The following is a 17959-nucleotide window of genomic DNA, read 5'->3' on the forward strand; positions in this document are numbered from 1 at the left end:
ATATTGCGAACAAGGCTGGCAAATTCTTACTTATTCGATGACATGCATGCCATTCCTTATAAGTATATATTTTTCTGTTAATCCTGTCCAGTCTTGTGAGCAACTTTGTACTTACCTAAAAATTACCAAAAATATTTGCTCAAGAGGATTCATAATATAAATTAACTATATCTGCATTATCTGCAACCTAATATGCAGTTACCTAATAGGTAGTTACTTTATCGGTAAGTACCAACTTGCCAACTTACTTATCTAGACACTTCTTCTTCATACTTCATCAGACAGCTTTATATACGATGTGCCTGTTCTATCATAAATATAACGATCAATTACATGCCTTTCCTCTATCAACAAGGCATTACGAACACAAACTGATACAAGATAGCGGAATGCATCGTAAATCTCTCGCTCAATTATAAATGATATACAAACGTAGTTCCATAGTCTACGAGATGTTTAGAGCAATTGGATTGTCAGTGGATATCGACCGATGTTTATCAGGATTGGAGAATGGTACAATAAAACTAAGACTTACATTCAAGTGTTTGTTTAGACTACGTTGTATTTATTGGATCATTTAATTCTGAAGTGCTTGCAGACCAACTAACGAGTTACATAATGTAACACAAACGTGTAAATTCAAATGTTTCTAAAAGGTATTGGGGATTACGGAGACCAATACACACCACTTTCGCTTCATTTACTTTAAACTCCTTGAATATTTTTAAATAATTGGTATGTATTTACTTAATTACTTACCTACCACCACTAATAATATAACAGGCAAAGAAATGTGGACATCAGTACGACATAAGCGATGTATTAAAACAGCCTATGGTTAAGGGTCTCGCGGTTATTATAATTATTTGGGAACACGTTTGATGTAACTTAGCGTAGCCCATAAGTCAGTGGAAACCACATACTGTGACAGTATAATAATGCGTTAGATACATTTTTTGTCAGTTTACATTCGATAACGTGATTTCGCGGTCAGTAACTCCAACTAGTACCGAAACGTATTCAGTTTTTGTCCGCCCCGTTTCTAACGAGTGCTTACAAGTTTTTATGGTTAAATTTTTAGAGTCCCCCTATATTATTTGTGGTTCTTAGTACTGGTGGTTCAGTTCTGTAAGCAGTAGACCCCGATATCTCCTATGGCTCCTCCATTTAGAAAAAAAATCCAAAAATAATCTATAAAAAAGCCTTTAATTATCGAACCTGCTCACAATATTATTTATGATTCATTAATTCAAGAGAATCGATTGAAAAATGTGACCTGCAGAGGATCTGCTGAGGAGGATGAGGGGGACAGGAAGGATACGGAAGCATTTTGCCCAAACTGACACGTAGAACTCAAGTTTATCATACGAGCAATCTTTGATTATAATTAAAAACAGACTGTTTAGCGCTTTTGACCCTAAGTTTAGTTATTATAAGACTCGGCTACCACGAGTTGGCATTTGTCATTTACGTTAGCGACTGCGTAAACTCGATCGCAATCTCTCTCTATCGCACCAATGCATCAGAGCGAGAGAAATGATGAATGATTACTCAGTCGCTAACGTAAACGTCTAGTGTCAACTCGTGGTATGGCTACTTAAAACAATTACCTATTTGTTTGGCTTAGCCCTCAACTCACACTACTAATAGCTACGAGTATAAGGATTTGTGTGTTGTAGTATCTTTTAGATTTTCGTAACATTTTTTCTTTTAACTGAAATTTCCAGCCTTTCCAGTTAAAAATCGGTGACACTAAATGTCAAACTTTTAAAAATGTCCAACTTAGAGTAACAAAAGCGATAAGGGATACATAAATATTGATCTTCAATGACGGTTACAGAACACTGAGTTTTATTTGATTCACGCTTGACCACACTGTTTTTATCATTCTAATGATTTTTCCTGTAACATTACAAAGGGCTTTTTAGAAAGTAGCCATTTATTCACATTTATGGAACAGGTGTTTTTTTCTGAGACAAAAAATATAATTGAGTTTAGTAAGACCGATGCGCGATCTTATCAAAAATAATCATTCAATTGAATGCGGATTACGAAACTCAACATCTAGCCTCTTTTTCTAATGGAAATAATATTTTTTACCGAATAACTCATTTTTTACAAAGTCTACCGATCGGTAGCCAAATAATAATCTTTCCAGACCTCACGACTCGCTCTCTCAACTATCCGTGACATTTCTTTATAAATTACTCAACAAGTACGAATGGGAGTGCTGTATTAGCTACTTTAACCCTACTTTTAGCAACTGAAATGGCTTCCTACGGGAGTTCGCGACTCTTTGGAGAGCGGCGAAGCATTAAATAACGGGCGATAAAGACCGCCATTCAGGACTCAAAAGAATCGTTGGGCAAATAACGAATAAAATGAGCCTGCTGGATAAGGCTGCCATTCATTACGCAGCCAACTAAATTAGTTCTTTTGTGGCAAATGTCACAAAGGTACGGATCCTCTATTATTAGCTTTTTTATATCAGTAAATGAGTATTGGACATTAATATTGACACATAATACATTAATGGACAAAAGTACATACGAGTATAATTTTATAATGCAGAAAACGGACTACTACTAGATTTACTTAACAAAGAGAATACTGCTAATAAAGTACTCTCAAGATATTTTTCAGTTAGTTTTTTTCTGCATGTTCAGTATATCATCGCCATTACCATGTTTCCCGACGATAATATTGACACTTGTCATGAGCAGTAAACTGCATTTAAGTAACTTTTACAACCCCACTTATATATATTCGCAATGAATGCCCTTCTTTGTACATTTCAAGCGTCGGTGCCATTCAGTGGTAGCAAGTACCTTGTTTATTTACTCGTCTGAAGGCTGAGAGTCTGAGAGGTGTCTGAATAATGTTTGCAGTACATGGTATGTTTGGCTTGGATTTTTGGCAATGTTACTTGTAGCATGATATAGTGCAAATAAAATAATTGTTACCTCTGCATTTTAACTTTCTATAAGCCAAAATCCTTTATTTACTTACAATACTAAACGATCGGTAATACCGTACAGTATACCTTAAATTCAATGAAAAAGATATCTGCATTAATTAATATAAAATTATATTTCAGCATGAAGAATTGTAGAATTTTTTAGGCGGGCTATTTTCTTAATGTCAGTAATCTCAATCTCCAATCAGCGAACACTGAGAGACCATTAGTCTAAGTGCCTTATTTATCTACAAAGACATTAATTTGTAGTCAATAATGATTTTGTGATATTGGTTCCATATTATGATTATATTCTACCGGAGAAATTTAGCATATCCATGAGAGGACTATAACTTAATGCTTTCGTGTTTCCATTACGTTACAGTACTTAAATTCCAATTAAAGTGCTTTATCCTATAATCGTTAACTAGTTAACAGACCAATATGATTTCTGCAGCTAGGTGATTATTGCTGTAGTAAAATTTATATAGAGACATTATAAGCACGTGAGTATGTACTTAAATATTAGCCTGAATGCACGCTTGTTTGCCACCGACGTTGTCTCAAAATATAGTGGATTATTAAATGTGTAGGTATCTTTTTCAAGATTAGATCAAAGTTGTTGATTTCATGCACTGTACAGATATTTACAAAGCGTGAACCTGCCGAAGTGTGAATTCAAGTGTCCCATCAAAGGTTACGGACGATACCTGATTTCAATCTTAGTATAAGTATAGGGTTTATAACTCTAACTCCTTAAAGGCTCGCGCATGCGTTAGTGATGCAAAGTCGCCGTACTCACTACCTTTAGAAGATCAGTCGTCTTTCAACTGTTCCGCTCTGGGCACGTTCGCGATTCGAACCCAACTTGCAACTCGTACGTGACAAGTGTTGTGAAATTCTGTACATTGAAGTCGTATAAAGGTCATATTAACGTAGTGAGTGTGGTTAATAATTCGAGGATTAATTTGACTGGTGAATGTAAGTTTTTTGTCTTCTTCGCTATTAGAGTTTGTTGACTCTGATAATATTGGCAGCGATTCAATGTCCTTGACTTGGCAGATTGCAGGTTTGGGTCCCGGCTTGTAAACACACGGCTAATATGGCTTTGTTTTCACGACTGTTGTAACGATTCAAAATAAAATCGGTAATGTTACCTATGAGCTGCTTTTTGATGTTACTTTAAGTATGTATAGGTACATTTATGTATAAGTATTTATTATTTGTATGCTGGATTCTTTGCTTAACACGAAGATAAGGACCTACTTAAGTACCTACAACATGTTGGTTATTTTGGAGAACTTTAATGTTGATGACAGAAAAACTACAACTAAATTAAACTCTTCCCTAAACAATAGCTGGGTTCTTTGATACCTAAACAATTAAATATTTAATGCTCCCTTTATTTTAATTTACTCATCACTAAAACGCAGAATAGTGGTATAAAAGGAAATTACTGCCGTACAACCTTTATGTGACCAGTTTATCTTCACGCCATAAACATTTAGGTCGGTCTGGTCACACATTAACACCCAAGCCCTATGCGCATGAGGCATTGTTCTATGCTACGGTAATTAGGATTGGCATTTAAGTGTAATCGATATACTTAGTTACGATACTGTGATTACATCTCAAGTTTACATTGGTAGTATTTAAATACATAGGTACGAATCTTGTTTATTATTTTATATTTATGATTGAAAATTTTATTTACAGCAACAGAATCAAACAGTAGACAAAAAATAAAGAAGAAATATATTCTTAGGTACAAGGGCCCGTTTGCTAAGGGGGGAAGGGGTATTCAGACGTGGTAATTACCAGTAAAAATCATAAGTTGTTATAATATAAAATAGCTTAATATGATGATATTGAAATGGTATTTAGTAAAAAAAAGTAGGAAAACCTCAACATTACGTTGAAAAGCCGCGTGCGGCCGCCAGCGGCGGAACCCTGATATACCTAAATACTGCAATGCATACTTACTTATATTAATTTATGCATAATAGATGTCTATTAAATTAAAAAAACTATAATGCATTAAGTCGACCTGTTTATAAAGCGTATGACTGCAAGGTAAATTGCTTTTCACAAACATCCTGAAGGTTTAATTGTTTTATGTTGTGTACAGCAATATTTTTCTATTTAATTTACCGCCAGCTTCATAGCTTCTAGTAACAAATAATGTTTGTAGCTTGGGCCTTTTCTAATTGTCTTTGTAAAGCGTTGTGTAACAATAATGTCTGGAACTTTACTACAAGTTGTAAAACTTATAGTAAATTATGAAATAATACTCATAATTTATAAACGTTTTATTATGGTTATAAAGTTTGCAGTGAATAATGAAACACATTGTCATTGTATGCTTTCTAAAGACAATGCTTTAGTCATAGTAACATCCGTTTTGCAGTAAATACGTTTATGAAAATAGGTAGCTTACATACATCTATAGTAGGTAGATAGTTTAAGCAATATATGTATGTAAAGAAAGAGCGGTAACAGTTATCAGTTATCTTATCAAAACGCGAGTTATTTCATAGTCGACATCTAGCGTCAAGTAGCGGAATTTATCAATACTGCTAGTTGACAATAGATATCGCGGGAACGAAAACTCTAATGCTCAACTATTTTCGGCTAATAATAACCGGATTAACTAGTCTATTTTTAACTCCTGCTTATAATATTAGTTGTAAATTGTTTTAGTAGTACATTTTCCGTCAGTAGCGACACTTGTGACATCATCTGGAGTCAAGTAGGGGTACTGATATTTCCACTACTTGCCGTTAGATGTCGACTACGAAATAACTCGCGTTTGAGTAAGAAAACTGATGTATGGAGTTACCACTCTTTCTTCACTTATGGCTCTCTAAGGTTTAAGCAAACATTTATTTTGTTTTGCACGATTATTGCTTACACTCTATCAGATATTAAGTAATTCTTACAGCGGCGGTATCATGGTCGCAGTTTTATCACTTGTCATGTCACTTCACACTTACATACTTTCGCACTTACATACTTGTTAGAACGTGACAGGCATGATGACAGATGATAAAAAAACCGACCATCTTAGCCCTATAGAACTATTTACGAGTCGTCATCATAGGCCTTTTCGTCTATAGCAGACGATTTATGGTGTAACACCGGAGAAACACCGTTTTCGGTGGCTGAATAGACCGATGCGAGACCGACATGGTCTACCACAGGTCTGACAAGAGAAGTTTGCGGAGAGTGCGGAAACCGGTACTGAGACACTTTGTCGTCGTCTTTGCCTCTTGTCAGCGAGTGCGGCGAACCAGGTCTCATCACAAAACTCGCGACCCTCCACAACACGTTTGCGTCATTCCGTCCGCTGCGCTGCCGTCCGTCCGTATTTACGAGTAAGCTTTAATTAATTTAATTAGTGGCTTTAAATACATACTTAAAATCATAATCTGGTTTAAAAAAAAATCAGTTTGACAAAGACTTATTGACCAAAGGACGTTATTTATGTGATAGGTTCCCAGTTTTATTCCCGAGTTATGGATGTTTTTATTTTTTGTATCTGTTATATGTATACCTATGCCCTCGTCTATTAGGTACCTACAACACAAACTTTATTGATTTTACTCTACTTGATTAGGTCGATTTTTGTAAGATATCATATAGTTATCAATATTCCTAAAATGCATTAATATCTAACTATAAATAGGAACGAAGTTTTAAAAATAGGTTGGTACCTATTTTATTTCTAGATTATCTTAAAGGGTGACATTGGGGGCGTGTGTGTGAAATAATAATATTAATTTATTATTTCTCACACACGCATATTGATTTCAGTACGATTAAACCTTTAAACACTAAACCAAAAATATAATAGAACTCATAAACAGACATTTAGGCCGAGCCCTACTATATAAGAAGATTCATTGCTCTTGTTAAATTTGTTCAAAAGTTATGCGAAGACAAACAAAAAATATAGGCAGCGTTCCGTTATTTTTAGAGGTCGTTAGGGAAGTCGTTATATACGACCATTTATTGCACAACACGTTTTGTTTTGCTCTCCTACTTTAGTAAAACAATTTCACCCTATTTTTGTCCACTTTTGAATACCTATGCACTATTTATTATTGCCTACATTATAACCTAATCTGCATCTTAACATCGAAATGTTAAGGACCTACTAAAAAATAAAAATATTTTTTTACAAGCTTTTATTTAGTTTCACCTGACCGTTGTCTGTCTGTCTGTAATCAAATCTTGCAAGTTAAATTTGATCCACTTCCCGGTTTCCGATTGAGCTGAAATTTTGCATGCATGTATAAATCGGATGACAATGCAATATTATGGTACCATCGAGCTGATCTGATGATGGAGACAGGAGGTGGCCGTAGGAACTCTGTGATGAAACAACGCAACCTAATTGTGTTAGGGGTTTTTAGAATTATCTAGATGAGTATTAGTTGTCTGTCGTAAGAAAAGTACAGTCAGCGATAAAAGCTTGTACCAAAAATGAAATTTTCGCCTAAAACTTATTTATGTATTTGGATTTACAAACCATAACAAACAATTTGGCGAGCGTGTAACGTGTAACGGAACCCTCTTTTTAATACATAATCGGATCTGCCCAATTTTGTTGCATCATCTGACTATCATCACGTTTCTTGCGTACCTAGAAAAACTTTGCCCGCGGCAAATCAATGTATATCTTTCGCAACCTCGCTGACCACTTTAACCTATTGCTTAGCTTTGAACCATATGACGCATATGTAAGGTTTATTTTACAAAAGACTAGAAGAACAATGTATAGAGCTTTAACACTTTGTTATCAAAATGTGAGACAAAGGCACATAAATGAGCGGTTACCGATCTTGTTAATTGTTACATGAGGATATTGTACCTTAAAGTTATGTTGGACGCAAATTATAATCTTCAAAGCGTAATGACTTTGAAGTTTAGTATCCAAGAATATTATACGCGACTTAGGTAATAATATATTATCGTATTTCAATCATTGGCCGTGATATAGACACGTGTAATAAAGCACACGAAAAAAATATAATGGGCCTCTTAAATAAGAAGCAAACAGTACTAAGTCACTACCGGGATTCGAACCCAAAACGATCACTACCAAACAGGTTAACCCTTCGTATGCCTTTGTCAAAATTTGGCTACTGAATTAATAACCTTGAAATTGTATATTACCATCATTACCTACAGTCCAAATTGTGTGGTACGTATACTGACTGGACAAGGCATACTTGAAAGGTTAAGGCATTCTATTGTAGTATGGCTATATCATTTTGGGTCACAACACAACTGCATTGCATTGTCTAAAAATAGAAATGTTTTTTCTTTCATTTTGAAGCATTTTAAGCGGTTACTTGAAACCGCTAGTCCATGTAGCGAATAGAATAAAGTTAAAGCGGTCGGCTCGTTTGCACAAAAGAAACATCGTGTCGACTATTAACATGCAAGGCACATAGAGCATCGAACTCTGATCAATAAACGCAGTTCTAACTCCAGTTATATCAATACGAGGAAACTTAAAAAGCGTCCATGTTGCAAATGACCCGAAAATAATAATATTGTACATAGACAATATTTGTGCATTTCGTTGCTCGCTTTAGGCCCTAAATAAAAGAAAAAGGTTTCAAAACTCGGTTCTGTGGTGACAGCACATGATAGTGTGGTGGTAACACATGATTAGTATACATGCACAGTTAAAAGCACAACCCTTACTTTTTGTAGACGGCTATGTGTAAATATACGTGCGTCTTTATATACAGGGTGTTTGGTACATCCTTTACCAAATTGAAATGACGGGTAGGTAGTCATTTGCTGTCTTCTCATTCCTACATTTGTTTTGGCCTACCTGCCATTTTAAATTACTTAATTGGCAAACGATTTCAAGCACCACACACCCATAAACACATGAGATAGAGCTACATTCGAACTTTAAAATCTTCGCTTGCTTTAATATGTAGACATTTTCGAAGTGTAACATGCGCTTATCCATAGGTATAAAAATAGGAGCAAAATGCACTGCCAATAAGAAATCGAATAATTTTTTTTTTTAATTTGGTGTTCGAATACAGCTCTGTAGTCCTTGTTGCTCGGGGCAACCTCTAAACGGTCTAACGAGCCATTACGTCATATAGCAGTGCTATAAGAGCTAGTTCACGAGCTACGGCTAATTGTGGTTAAAGTAGGGCAATGCTTTGGAGCTGTTAATGGGCCAGAGGAAACTCTGATATCGGGCTATTAAACATAGTGCAAAACAACTTGAATTGTTATTATTATAAGTAACTATTGTTTTCGCGGTTTTATAATATCCTTATTATGTTAACAGATTGTTCACATCTCTCTCTTCCTTATCGTCACAGTCTTGTCATAGTGGTTGTAATTGTTGACACAGGTAGGTAGGTATAATGGGTGTAACCAACGTACGCAAACGTAATATATTACGTAGGTGTACCTATACGACCATAGGTACCTATATTTATAAACATTTATAAATGTGATAGCCTTATGCAGCAGCTGTAAAATTTAGGCAAAACATTTAACTTTATCTCCAATTACAATCTGGCCAATATTATTGAATGCAAGACCAATGTCAAATATCCAGCATAGCTTAAATGTCGTATTTTGAAATGAAAACCGAATTATAGAAATCACAGATAAAAATGTCTTATGATTTGCCTTCCTATTCCCAATATCTCGTCGGTATGATTTCCCTGGCTTATTTCTGAAGATTTTATTGTACCTAATATGAATCTTATTCAATGGTACCAGCGCCGCTTACATTTTCTATATAAGTTATGGTCACATACGAGTTTGCAAAACTCATTCCTTGTGATGTCTGAACTAATCCAATTTCGCTCCATATAAATAATTTATGCACGAGCTACTTCTGAACTTAAGCTATAAATGTTTGTCATATTTGAACTGTATGGAGAGGTAACAGATAGACAGACAGTACATTCGCATCTCTAATATTAGTGGGAAAAGGGATAGGAGGGACATTCACTCACGTGGTCCGTACCTTCTACACTTTAAATAACTCATAAAATTTGCATCTTTATGAAGATTGTTGGAAGACTGTATTATTTTCCGGTAGCCAATTACTATTAATGAGTCAGATGCCAAAGAATGCCCACCCAGAAGCTAAGCATTCATTTAAGCACAGCTAATTTGAATAACATTTGCAAATGACAGCATGTTAATAAAATTCTCTAATGCATATCAGTAGCTGTAACAATCGAGCGCATTGACCCCTAGACGTGAGTTTAATAACTATGCACAACGCAATCGAAACAACTATATATTAGCCATTGGAACCAAACGCATATCCAGCTACACAAGAGCCCTTAGCCGCCCCGTCATATCTCCCGTTAAAGGTAAGAACTGTCTTAATGAGAGGGGCGAGGAAGACCGGAAAGAACTGGCTAGTTAGAATACCCATGGAGGAATGGTCGATTTAACATTTCCGAACGACGATTCGTAGAAACTTATAGATTCGAGATGCGTTGGACTGCAAGTAATGTGGATTCTTGTGTTTCTAGAAATAAGAATGGTTAAGTTTTCTGTAACGATTTTTATTAGGTACTTATACATATTATTCATTATTCGGAGAATAGTGTTAAAAGCTTTAGCTAAGGATTATTTAGCAAAACAGGTGTAGGTATCATTTATAACAAAAAATTTGGTATCTATTTCATCTTCAAAAATTTTATGTAGTACCTACTTCCATCAGTAGCCTCGCTGGTGTCTCGATTAGTAGCTGTACTCAGTATTATTTTGATAACATGGCATGTAATCAATTTATTTTCATAACGATGACATAGTAATAAAAGTACGTAGGTAACTATAGTTCTACAAATAAAAGTCATCTTAATGCTCTTGCTCATTTTCATTGAAACATATTAATAAAATGATGAAAAAAAAATTGGATCTTGTAATTTCTGTGGTCTAGGCACAGTAGCGCCACGACATTATCTCACGCGCGAGACAGACTACCCATCTTTTACTAAATGCATTAATAAGAGAGTGACGGGCAGTCTAACTCACGGGCGAGATACTGTCGAGGCGCTCTTGTGCTAAACCTACTGCATATAGCTTAAGTCAAACGATAATTATGTATGATGATGGGGATGACGCTGTATTCTTATTATTCCTCATTAAGAACAGCAGTAGAATATTCACAAGACACAATTACAATGAGAAACAATTATGTATTAAGATAAATAATATAGACAGGAAGCAAACCTGCTCATAAAGCTGTCTAATGAAGTCACACTTAAAATGAGACAATCAAGCATCGTTGAAAAACACTACTTTACCAACAAAGCACTATTTAGTGCAAATTTAAGGACTTGATAAGAGAGTAACGGCTTGTTTGACACACACTGACGATAAAGGAGCCAGAGGTCGCCGATAAAATATGTACAAGTAGGTATCGTCCGGTGCCCTGGGTATTATTACATTTTACTTAACCTTTCGTATGCTTATACAATATGTTGGCTGTTCAAATCATGAACGTATTATTGACAAGCTTAAGTTAAAAGTAGGGATGCACTGATCAGTGCTAAAATGTACCAAGGGTTAATGTTACGTACTATAATCAATTTCAAATCATCTGTTAAGTACATTTAGAAGCTAGAATAGATTACAGACGTAATTAGTAGATCGAATAAAAAAACTATGGTAAAAGTTTAATATTGCGGAAACGAATCTCTAAGCTTACGGGTACAACCTACATAAAGTGACGTGGCGTGTTCTTATGTGGACATCTAAAATATTTTGAGTCACCTCTACCTACTAGTAATTAGCTAGTGTAGGTATTGATCTTAATTTTAATTTTTTTACACTTTCTACTTAACCCGTTAGTAGGTAGGTACTTAACATAATAACACTTTTATATGTCTTATCACTGGACCGTTTAACCTCAAACGTTATGTGAGAACGGTTTTTAAATGCACCGCATTCACATTTTTATCTCTAAAAGGTGAACATCCAGTGACTATAATTGCGATGAACACTTAAGCCAATTGATATGAGGCTTTCAGATGCATAATATACGTATTATAACTGCTTTTGTTAAACATTACGCAACAAAGGATCAAGTCTCTAGTGTCATGATCTTTAGGACAAAAACTCATGAATATAATTTGGATTTTAATTTCTGATGAACATAAAACCAAGCTAACATTATAATAATAGCACGGGAATAAGGATATTCCATTATATACGTGTTGATGACATTTCTGACGGAAATCGACTACAATACTCCTATTGCGAAATAGTTCATGTTTAACATTAGAACAAATTATTACAACATAATTTCTGATATGACTAATTCTCGTTCCAATTACGTCAACGACATAATTGTCTTTGACGTAATTATCTATTCAGGAATAATACATCATTGAAGAAATGGTAATTGTTATTCTATTTATCAGCATAGCAATATTTATGGATTTATGCTTTTACAATACGAACAAGGAATTAGAAGTAATAGCATAGAAAAGAGATAGTTAGGTGTAACGTCGATATGTGAACATGTGACACATAGTGCCGATAGGTGAGCAATTCCCAAAAAGTTTGTACATTTCGATCACATCTTAGATTTCTATAAAAATTGGTATGCTGGTAGAGTATACGAAGCTGAACAACTTCCACCACATTTCCCAAAATGTCCCAGAAAGTTTCTAAGAAATCGATCGAAATGTACAAACTTTTTGAGAATTGCTCAGGTACGGATAATATTTTCTTTGATTTTAATTATTGTAGTCTTTTTTGTGTATGAAAGGTTAAGTAGAATACTTAAATGATGACTGTGCAAGTGTTTTAAAACAACCGCTACCGCTATGCTGGGACAACAGACAGTACTGAAGATTGTAAAAGGGTAAAATCCAGGCGACCCTCATAAAAGCTATTATTACCTTTATGTTATTATTTATTATTTACAACCTTTGGCAAAATATTTGAGTTAAATGGATGTCATGTATTTAAGATAGGTATATCTGGAAGCTTCAAGCACGCTATCCCCTAAAGTTTCTAAACTATAAAGACTAAACAACCACTTTAAACTATAAACTCGCAATTCTGTATAAATCAATGCCATGAAACTTTGGACGTTTGACGTAGAACTGTTAACTGTAGTCATTATACTGTTAAATTGTCAACTGGCTGTCATGACTTGCGAACAACTGAAGTTTGGCCAACTAACTACAGCTTAGCGGGTCGTTAGTTGACTTGCGTCATACAATACACAAATCGAATGGGAACTTTGCTCAGAAAGTTACTAGTTAGTGTAGTGCTATCGATGTCTTTGTTTCATCAAAAAGCAGAATTTTACTTAACAAGTTTTTAGGTTTTACCGAGGTACAATAAAATGCGCTTTGAGAAAAGAGTGTCGGCGCGATTCGGGAAATGAATTAGAGATTCACTAAATATGAAATAGTAAAGATATGTGACGTTCCACGGCAAAAGGTACCATTGCCCCGGCTGAATATTTGGAGCGGCGTTAATAATAGCGTAGGCGCCAGCCGCCATAAAGAACCTTTTGCCGTCGAACGTCACATATCTTTACTATTTCATATCTAGTGAATCTCTAATTCATTTCCCGAATCGCGCCGTACGCAGATTTTTAAAAGGGTCTGCAACGTGCATTCAACACCCCTCGAGTTGCAGGCATCAGGCGCCGTATGCTTGTTTTACAACGACGTGATATAAAAAATACGTTATTTTTACTAGGTTTTGACAGGCTTTTGTCTGTAATCTGGGCACTCTTTTAAAAACTTCAAAACGATTTGTTTCTCAGTTTTTAGGGAAAGGCAGGGCAGTTACGATATAAATGTTTATATGTTAGAAATGTGGGTAATGTAACGATTTACTATAGGATCTCTCGTTAGTAAATTTATGTGGTTAGGCCAACTCTTTTTCTAGTACGTATACCAGCAGCAACCTCCTTTTTTCTAAATACCGATTTTGTTCACAAAGGCGTTTTTCCATAATTAGTTAAACGGCTAATTTAATTAGGCCACCGCACTGTTAAAGAAATTAATTTCGCTACAATCCCGGTCTAGTTGAAGGCACCAAGGGATCGCTAATCTGACAGTAACAAAGCCCAGCACTGGCCAGGCGGACTTATTAACGTGCCCCTGTCACTCCTCCGAGTAACTTTCAATTAGGACCCTGCCCCAGATTAGACGCCGCAAAGTATACGTTAATCTTGCAAACGACTATACATTGCCGGATCATTTGGGCGCCGGGCGCGTCAATGGCAATAAAAGGATTACTGAATGCGAGCATTGTAATGCTAACGCTAATTGGGAATTAGCGATTCCGTATGTAGAATATTTGCTATCCTAGAATTCAAAGAATAGGTTTCAGTTTTGTCCACTGGTAAAAACAATCACGGATTAAAGTTGACTGACGGAAAAATAGTTTGTTCATGTTAAGTCAGCAATTAGAATTAAATGCATACTAAATATTCATTTTTACCAATTCTGATATTCTTAACTGATTATGCACGTGTTTCAATTTACTTGGCCGTACCTGTTGCTTCTGACATGTTCTGAGTAAAAGTAAATTCAACAGCTCGCTTCAGGAGACGAGACTGCTTGTCTAGTTTAGCATTCAAAACTGACCAAACACGTCAAACACGTTTCTACGAACCATCTTATCGAGTGAAGATCAAACAATCGATTCTTTAGCTCAGACCAATATTTGTGGACAAAAAATCGATTTAAAAGGAACCGGGTGACGAGGATGTGATTTGAATAAATATCGACTACAGTTACTCGGAATAGATTGTTGACTTTTATCCAGGAATGAGCTGTCAGGCTTTTATTTGGTAACTGGAATTATCAACGATAGTTTTTATGTTTATTGAAAAAAGTCTGCAACACAAATATCTGTTCCATGCTAATATATACCCATGTGTACCCGTTGTTTTTTGTTTTAAATTAATTATTGACTATTGTATATGTATCACTAATTATTACATTGTAAATGCCTATCGACGATATTCAGTTAAAAAATCGTCACACATTCCTATATTTGCCATTATGGCTCGTAAACCTTTTAATTGCTTTTTCACCACACCAGCTCAGAAAGGCTTACTTTGCACTTCAAAAACTGATAGCAAAGTTGCATTTTATTCACATGTGAGGCAAAGTAATCAAATGCAAATTTTGAGTTGTTTTCTTATGTTTGCTGGTAGAATTGACTTTTAAATGATGATTTTGGATGATAAATATTTAAAAACATTTATTTGGATTTGATTTGGTTTGATTTTGTTTGATATTTTACATTAAATATTTGCTTCGGTTTGGTGTGGTGAAAAATGTTGTGTTTCACTCGGAGGCAAATTTTGTTTAACCCTCGTGCTTTGAAACCCTCGCAACGCTCAAGATTCCATTTTCGAACCACTCGCTACGCTCGTGGTTCAACTTTGGGATCTTTCGCTTGCTCGGGTATCAATATTAGCACGAGCGGTTAAACAACAACTTTGCCCCCTTGTAAAACAAATAACTATTATATAGACGAATAAAAAACCACAATGCATGATAAGTATTTGCCAAAAGTTTATTAGGTACCAATTATGTTGTGCAATATATCAAGATTGAGAAGATTATTAACGCAAGAAGGAATAACGGAAAAGTTTCTCCATAGCTACCTATGCAAGATTGATCTCCACTGGCTAATTCGTTAAGTACAGCTGAGAAAGTAAGATTAGGATCGGCACTTTATTTATTAACCTTAATAATTTAAAAGGTGTTGTTTTAGATATTATCTTTATCTTGATAAAGCTTATAGTTCTATCCCCACTAATGCTTTTAAAAATGTGTTAAGTAACCAAAGAGTAGGTGAAATAATATACATTCAATATCTTTATAGATAGGTTATCAGTCGTAAACCAACCACAAGAAAATGATACTGAGATGAATACCTTCAACACAGCACATCCTAAACCACAGGTCTCAAGTACTTCGGTTTCCGTGTCTATTTTGATTAGAGCCACGTACATTATATTATCTGACAACCGATTTAGTAACCCATTTTCTAACAGAGCTCAACATTGCTACTCGGATCTCCACAACATGGCATGAGCGAGTCCTTTAGATTATTCTGATAATATATTATTCGGTCTCTAATGCATGATGTGGAGAAACATATAATTTTATGCCGAATGAATGGTACGTATGAGATGGTTGAACGCTATGAAGAGATCGGTTGGCGGCAGTTGGCACCATGCTGTCCAATGGCTTATTTATGACCGCACAAAATGGAGACAAATAACATTTGGTCACAATTTTCAGCAATGTGGGAACGTCAAAGAAGAACTTTTGAACGTAGCATTTTTCATTGAAGAAATGTCACTTTTGACACTGACAAATCCGTATCATATCGGAAACAGATCGAATAACTAATTATCGAATGGGCCTGTAAATCTTCTTTTAAATGTCAAAATTTTTTAATGACATTTCTTTGATAAAACATGAACTAAAATAAACTATTTCTATACAATCTTTAGACACATAATCTTTACTCAGGCAACAGGTGTAACCTATATTCACACCCATTCTGCTGTCATATCTCAGCTCACACAAACCATTTAACTACAACGCGAAACAAATGCTTAGCACCATTTTTTAAATAAACTTATCATGACCTAAATTGATCCCATTTTCACATTTTAGTAGGCAGTTAAAAATATTGTTACTTTGAGTTGATGACCGATTTATATAGGGGAGACCGAGGTGAGTCGTGACAGAGGAGAGTTGTGACATCGTTGATTTTTTGGAATCTATTAACTAAAAACAAGGTTGCAATAGCGCGCGTTTGTTAGTTCAAGTTACGAGCTAACAAACGCACAGTGATGCGAGCGGGTGGATTTCATCACCAAAAATTTCACCATACAAAAAAATATTTGTTTTTAATGTTTAATTTAACACGATTCTAGCTGGGTAAAGTAATAGGGGGCTGTATATTGAGGATATTTATGGTATTTATACAATCATTTGTGGCTTATATTTGAAGTTATCGCTTTCGGAAAATAAAAACGCAAGATGGTGATGACAATCATGGTATGGTAATGACTCTTTTATAGACGGTAATGACACTGCATGTACGGTAATGACGATTTGGGAACTAATTTATATATGTATTAAAAACGTATTAAAAAACAAAAACTTTTTTTAATTGTAAGGCTTTAGAACTTTAATAAACATTACAAATAACATGTTTTTGAACATAAGACTAGCTACATAAATTATTTTTAGAAAATTATAAAAAATACATTTTATTCATATAAACAAATATATAACAAGTATTTTTATTGTATAATTTTAAATAATTTATATTCCGAAATAGGCAATTTATGTATTCATTTATTTTTTTGGGTTTTTTCAATGTTAAATCATATTAACAATATTGTACTCTTATTATCAGTTTAAACCCGCATCTTCTTTTATCTACTGCATAATTTGGTATTTATATCATATTATAAAATTGCTGGCTTACCAGTGAGCTTAATTTTTATGGTATATTACTTTTTTTTTGATAATTTGATTCATTGCATAAGTTTGTATTTTTGTTGTTTTATAAATTAACTTTAATATATGTTGCTTGTTTAAATACTTTGTTTTAACACGACTAACATGCAATTACAGACTCTAAGTTGCACGATTTACATTATTAGATAATAAAAAATAAACATTTGTATGTTCTAAGTTCTAAGTGACCTAAATTTTGCCTACTTCAGTCAAAATGTTATTTAAAACTAACCATCCTCTTGTGTGAAAAAAATAGTCATATCTTCTTCTACATTTATTCTACATTTATAAGGTAGACATTATATAGTGTTAGAAGACATAGAGAACGTTTTTCAAACATACAGCTTAATTTCATAATGAATTATAGCAAAATAACTAGAAAAGTTTCTGAGAACCGTCATCACCATACACATGAAATCATCACCGGTCGTCATTTTTTCCCGGTGATGATGGGTATGGTGTTGAC

At 34.7% G+C, this 17959-nt stretch overlaps 1 protein-coding gene across 1 annotated transcript in view; it reads left to right on the top strand.

Annotated features, from left to right (window-relative positions):
* Nucleotides 1-3912: 3912 nt before the first annotated feature.
* Nucleotides 3913-17959, top strand: part of LOC134793518 (netrin receptor UNC5C-like) — a 148329-nt gene continuing 134282 nt past the window's right edge. Inside the window, exon 1 of the mRNA XM_063765102.1 lies at nt 3913-3937. The gene's annotated coding sequence lies outside the window, so the exon portion shown is untranslated. The remainder of the gene's footprint in view (nt 3938-17959) is intronic.

The sequence above is a fragment of the Cydia splendana genome, chromosome 9 (assembly GCF_910591565.1).
Source record: "Cydia splendana chromosome 9, ilCydSple1.2, whole genome shotgun sequence".
Classification (NCBI taxonomy): domain Eukaryota; kingdom Metazoa; phylum Arthropoda; class Insecta; order Lepidoptera; family Tortricidae; genus Cydia; species Cydia splendana.